The following is a 7,299-nucleotide window of genomic DNA, read 5'->3' as shown; positions in this document are numbered from 1 at the left end:
AAATCTGAGACAGAGAAATGTATTTAATGCTATGTGAGATTTTCTGTACCAGAGTAACATATTAATTCAAAAAAAGCAAACATTTTGATTGGCCCAAATAGCACAATAAGATGTAAAACACGTGAATAAAGAGATAATATGGATAGTTAAGAGAATACACAGGAAACAGATGGTCAAGGTTGAAATTTTAGTTTTGCTTCTCTTAGTTATATGATGGCAGGCAAGACTCTTAGTATTTCTGCCTGTATGTTTGCTCATCTGAAAAATGAAGAAAACTGTCTACCTCATCAGGTTTGTTTGGAGAATTGAGTTTTCACATAACAGAATGCCCCAAAACTTGACTTAGCATGTAGAATACACTATATAACTGCTTTTATTTCATGTGTGCCATGCTGCTCTGTCTTGGTGGTCAAGACCTCTCAAATACTTAACCTGACATTTAAAAATTAATAAATGGCATGTATATATGTATATGTATGTATAACTGAATCACTTATATAATACATATATATTCTTTTTAAATTATTTTTCATTATCCCTCATTACAAGATACTGAGTATAGTTCCCTGTGATATACAGTAGGTCCTTGTTGATTATCTGTTTTATAGTCATGTATATATTTCAATCCCAGACTCCTAATTTATCCCCTTCCTCTACTTTCATAACCATAAGTTTGCTTTCTATGTCTGTGATGCAATTTCTGTTTTGTTAAAAGTCCATTTGTATCATTCTTTTGATTCCACATATAAGCAATATTATATCTGTCTTTGTCCTACTTCACCTAGTATGATAATCCCTAGGTTCATCCATGTTGCTGCAAATGGCTTCATTTCATTATTTTTAATGACTGGGTCATATTCATGTGTGTGTATACATACATACATATGTATTACACACATACATACATATGTATTACATATTCTTCATCCATCTGTAAATGGACATTTAGGTTGTTTCTATAACTTGGCTGTTGTAATTAGTAATGTTACAGGGAACCTCAGGAGTTCATGTGTTTCTTCAAATTATATATTTTTCTGAGTTTTCTCTGGATATATGCCCAGTAGTGGGATTACAGGATCATATGGTAGCTCTATTTTTAGTTTTTTAAGGAACCTCCATACTATTCATTCACTAGGGCTTTCCATGTGGTTCAAGGGTAAAGAATCCACCTGCCAGTGCAGGAGACATGGTTTCAGTCCCTGGGTGGGGAAGATCCCCTGGAGGAGGGCATGGCAACCCATTCCAGTATTTTTGCCTGGAGAATCCCATGGACAGAGGATCCTGGTGTGCTACTGTCCATGGGGTTGAAAAGAGGTGGACTTGACTGAGCAACTAAGCATGTACACACATCTTCAGTATATGCAGGATTATGCTACTCCCTACTACCTCAGGTTTTAGGTAAACATATTTTATCCTGGATGTTGGTGCCTTGTAAATCAACCATACCTTTCTGCATTCCTTCTGTATCAGCATGTAAGAATCAGATTTTTCATTTTCAGGCGCATTCACCAGCTGCCATGTGCAGGAGATGCAAGCTACTTGTTCTCCTAAATGTCAGCATCCAGGCTTGTGAGCAGAGCCAATGGGGTGCTCCTTCCCTGGGCATCGGGATAGTGTGAGTGATGCAGAGTTTCCTGTGATGGGGTTAGAGCCCTAGGGACAGCATCAAGTGCTCCCTGGTGGTGGTTCCAGCCACCGTGGGGGGGTATGTGTGTGGGGGGGTGTAGGGGTGCAGTCCAGTCTGAGGGCAGCATGCAGCAGTAACACCCAGCCACCGGGTGTGGCACTGTCCAGCAGGGAGAACCCAGTGTTGCTCAAAGGGCCCCTCCAGAGGTTTATTGTGAGAATAAAATGTCAGGATGTCTCAGCTACTTAGAACAATGCTGGCACACAGCACAAGTTCCCCAGGACCCACATTTGCTAGAATGTCAGTTGCATGACACCAAGGTAGTTTTATGACCAGCTTTCCTCTTAAATCCCCAATTCCTACAGTAGAACCTGGAACACAACAGTTGCTCAGTGTATATCTGAGAAATTTAAAAAAGGTGTTGTCTTTGTAGTGGTTCATCATCCATCGGCTTCCAGTAAGTTGCCATGGCTGTTTCTCCAGGCTTTTATAATTCTGTGCGTCTCTTTGCTCATTCTGATAAATTTATAGTCTGCTTAAATTAACCAAAGCTACTGTCTGTTATCAGCAAACAAGACTATACATTTTTGGCCACAATAGATCTCAGATTTCCCGTTAATAAAATCCTGGATAATGGACCTGCCCCAGGAGACCTCACATCATGACACAAGGGAGTGTGAAAGATCTTTGTGAATTAAACTCCTGACTTGACTCTGAAATTATTATGCTGTCAGGAGCTCCCAGTTAATTTCAGTTATGTGCCCATGTTTTGAATTTAAAGGGTAATACAGAGGAACCAGAGATCAAATTGCCAACATCTGCTGGATCATGGAAAAAGCAAGAGAGTTCCAGAAAAACATCTATTTCTGCTTTATTGACTATGCCAAAGCCTTTGACTGTGTGGATCACAATAAACGGTGGAAAATTCTGAAAGAGATGGGAATACCAGACCACCTGACCTGCCTCTTGAGAAATCTGTATGCAGGTCAGGAAGCAACAGTTAGAACTGGACATGGAACAACAGACTGGTTCCAAATAGGAAAAGGAGTACGTCAACGCTGTATATTGTCACCCTGCTTATTTAACTTCTATGCAGAGTACATCATGAGAAATGCTGGACTGGAAGAAACACAAGCTGGAATCAAGATTGCCGGGAGAAATATCAATAACCTCAGATATGCAAATGACACCACCCTTATGGCAGAAAGTGAAGAGGAACTAAAAAGCCTCTTGATGAAAGTGAAAGAGGAGAATGAAAAAGTTGGCTTAAAGCTCAACATTCAGAAAACGAAGATCATGGCATTTGGTCCCAACACTTCATGGGAAATAGATGGGGAAACAGTGGAAACAGTGTCAGACTTTATTTTTGGGGACTCCAAAATCACTGCAGATGGTGATTGCAGCCATGAAATTAAAAGACACTTACTCCTTGGAAGAAAAGTTATGACTAACCTAGATAGCATATTGAAAAGCAGAGACATTACTTTGCCAACAAAGGTCCATCTAGCCAAGGCTATGGTTTTTTCAGTGGTCATGTATGGATGTGAGAGTTGGACTGTGAAGAAGGCTGAGCACTGAAGAATTGATGCGTTTTAACTGTGGTATTGGAGAAGACTCTTGAGAGTCCCTTGGACTGCAAGGAGATCCAACCAGTCCATTCTAAAGGAAATCAGTCCTGGGATTTCTTTGGAAGGAATGATGCTAACGCTGAAAATCCAGTACTTTGGCCACCTCATGCGAAGAGTTGACTCATTGGCAAAGGCTCTGATGCTGGGAGGGATTGGGGGCAGGAGGAGAAGGGGACGACAGAGGATGAGATGGCTGGATGGCATCAGTCTCAATGAATGTGAATCTGAGTGAACTCCAGGAGTTGGTGATGGACAGGGAGTCCTGGTGTGCTGTGATCCATGGGGTCGCAAAGAGTCAGACACGATTGAGTGACTGAACTGAACTGAACTGAACTGAACTGAACAGAACATTCTCCTGTCTACAGTTGTTCAGCAGTGAGTTGTAATTTTGGAGTTCTCACAGGAGAAGATGAGTGAGACACCTTAGGTGGTGGTGGTTTAGTCACTAAGTCATGTCATGACTGAGAGAGTGAACTGAGCTGAACTGAACTGATTCCATATTCCAAGGCCAAATTTGCCTGTTACTCCAGGTGTTTCTTGATCCTACTTTTGCATTCCAGTCCCCTATAATGAAAAGGGCATCTTTTTTGGGTGTTAGTTCTAAAAGGTCTTGTAGGTCTTCATAGAACCGTAGAACTTGAGCTTCTTCAGCGTTACTGGTTGGGACATAGGCTTGGGTCACCATGATATTGAATGGTGTGCCTTGGAAACGAACAGAGATCATTCCGTCGTTTTTGAGATTGCATCCAAGTACTGCATTTCAGACTCTTTTGTTGACCATGATGGCTACTCCATTTCTTCTAAGGGATTCCTGCCCACAGTAGTAGATATAATGGTCATATGAGTTAAATTCACCCATTTTCATCCATTTTAGTTTGCTGATTCCTAGAATGTCAATGTTCACTCTTGCCATCTCCTGTTTGACCACTTCCAATTTGCCTTGGTTCATGGACCTAACATTCCAGGTTCCCATGCAATATTGCTCTTTACAATGAGGAGCAACTCCACGTCCAAGGAGTGGCGGCTGCATGGGCGCAGGAGGGCCAAGAGGAGCTACTCCACCTTCAAGGTCAAGAGGGGCGACCTTGTCCAAGATAAGGAGCAGCAGCTGTGTTTTGGTGGAGCAGCTGTGAAGAGATATCCTATGTCCAAGGTAAGAGAAACCCAAGTGAGACAGTAGGTATTGTGAGAGGGCATCAGAGAGCAGACATATTGAAAAAAATGATCACAGAAAACTAGCCAATCTGATCACATGGACCACAGCCTTGTCTAACTCAATGAAACTAAGCCATGCGGTGTGGGGCTACCCAAGACGGATGGATCATGGCAAACCACTTCAGTATTCTTGCCTTGAGAACCCCATGAACAGTATGAAAAGGCAAAATGATAGGATACTGAAAGAGGAGCTCCCCAGGTTGCTAGGTGCCCAATATGCTACAGGATATCAGTGGAGAAATAACTCCAGAAAGAATGAAGGGATGGAGCCAAAGCAAAAACAATACCCAGTTGTGGATGTAACTGGTGATAGAAGCAAGGTCTAAAGCTGTAAAGAGCAATATTGCATAGGAACCTGGAATGTTAGGTCCTTTTCATCAGGACCAAGCAAAACATGTTTCTTTCCTTCCCTGCGGCACTATATCTTCTTCACATAGGTTTATTCTGATATAACATAGGAGACTGTAAAAAAGCATTTCACCTTCCTAGTTACAACATAAATCTTAAAAAGTTGTATTGTAACTTAAGAATCCATTTCCAGGCTGTTTTCCTTTGGAATCTAAAGGATATTGTGGCCACGGAGTGGGGGGGTGGGTAGGTGGGTAGGTGGGTGGGTGGGTGTCGGTGAGTGTGTGTCAGGGTGGAGGCATAGAACAGGCAGAAAGAAAACCACCTCTTCCTTGTGCGTGGATTCATAAGTCAAGGTCACCCAACTTTGGAGAACACAGCGTAAAGGGAATCACAAGGTGGAATATTGCAATTAGCATCTCCCATTCTGAAGTGGCTTTGGTTCCAGGTCACAACAATGAAATGTAAGGGTCCTTGCTGTGGTCACCAAGAAGCTTAGTCCCCAGTAGCCATATCTTGCTTTTCTTACAGAAGTTTAACTTTATTATAACACAAAAGAGGAAACAATGCAGATGTCATTCATCAGATAAATAAACTGTAATACATCCATATAATGATACAGTACTTGGCAATGAAAACGAAAAGATCATTGAAGCCCTCAATCTGCATGAATCTCCAAAGAATTATTCTGAGTGAAAAAAAGCCAAACGTTACATACCGTATTGTTTGCATTTAAACAGCATCTGTGAAGTGAGGAAATTACAGAAATGGAGATAAGGATGAATGAGGTAGCAGGAGGGACAGGAGGAAAGCAGGTATAGCTGTTAAAAGGCAGGCAAGGAACAAGGTCTTTGTGGGCACTGAAATGTTCTGTATGTGACTGTATGGTGGCGCTAGTGGTAAAGAAACTGCTTGCCAATGCAGGAGACATAAGAAACACAGGTTCCATCCCTGTGTTGGCAAGATCCACTGGAGAAGTGCCAGGCAACCCATTTCAATATCCTTACCTGGAGAATCCCATGGACAGAGGAGCCTGGCGGGCTGCAGTCCATAGGGTCACAGGGTCAGACATGACTGAAGTGACTTAGCATGTGACTGTATCAGGGTCAATATGCTAGTTACTATGTTTAACTACAGTTTAACATGGGTGTTATTATGAGGGAAATTGGGTAAAGGGTATACAGAATCTCTGTATTATTTCAACTGTCCAATTTCAACAATTATCCACAAATACAAAGATTAATAAAAGAAGTTCTCCACATCAGCTGCTTCATCCACACACTTCTGTACTCTGCACAACCTCATGCAGATGTGTATTTTCTTAATTTGTATAATTTTCTCAGAGTTGATAGCTTAAGGTGCTCAGGGCTGCTGGATTTGTGGTCTCTGAAGAAGATTTAACTCTGGGACCAAAGATGCATTTCAGTCACTCAGAGCTTTGTTCAGATTTTTATTTAAAGTGAAAGTAATAGAAGAAGTTTCTGACATAGACATCAAACGGGAGTAGAAGAGCACCCACCCTCACTAGTTAAACAGGGCATTATATACTTCTCAACCGACTGCTGCAAACAGATAAAAAGAATACCTCAGGGTTGTAAAAGTTCCACCAGACTCTTCCCCAAGGTATACCTCCTGAGATAACTTTGGCACAACATTAGCCAGAAGAACTGGTTCCGAGCAATGTCTTTGGGCAAGATACACTGATGATATGTAATCATGGGTACAAGTCTTGAGAAACAGATTCTCAGGCAAGATTTGTTACCATTATAATTATTAATACAGAGCCTAAGAAAAACATTTCCATGAGTAAGAGATTGTGCTGTGTGATCATTAGCTCATAAAGAAAGGCAAGAGACATTGTTGCACAAGGCTTAAGGAAAGCATGGGCGAGAATGTTCACCTCCTCCTTAAAGGGCCTTGGACTGCCTGCCTAAGCTTTAACTCTTTCAGAGCTGAGTGGCATATTCAGTTTATTACCATTTTGGATAACTGTTTCTTGAACAGAACCAAGATCTGGGGCCATTCTTTTATCACCAATAACCCAGCAGCCAGTTCTCAACAGTTAAGATAGTCATATAGACCGACGTGAACGTCAGTGCAGGTGTGTCCAGCCCCAGCTGGCGCCGTGTGGGCGCTCAGTCTTGTTCGGCTCTTCACAACCCCATTGACTGTAGCCCGCCAGGTTCCTCTGTCCATGGGATTCTCCAGGCAAGTATACTGCAGTGGGATACCATTTCCTTTTCCAGGGGAGCTTCCGGACCCAGGGATTGAACCTGCATTTCTTGACTCTCCTTCATTGGCAGACGGGTTCTTTACCACTGAGCCACCCGGGAAGCCCCTCAGCTACCTGACTTTCCCTAACTGTCTCCAGACCCCTCCAACCAGCCTCCAGCTCCGTCCAGTCAGGACCATCTGACGACCCAGTACAGGAGGGCCTCTTAACGAGGCTACACACCCAGAAGACGTCTTTCTACCTGAACC

This window comes from Oryx dammah, unplaced genomic scaffold (assembly GCF_014754425.2).
Source record: "Oryx dammah isolate SB20612 unplaced genomic scaffold, SCBI_Odam_1.1 HiC_scaffold_1, whole genome shotgun sequence".
Classification (NCBI taxonomy): Eukaryota; Metazoa; Chordata; class Mammalia; order Artiodactyla; family Bovidae; genus Oryx; species Oryx dammah.
This window is presented reverse-complemented; position numbering follows the sequence as displayed.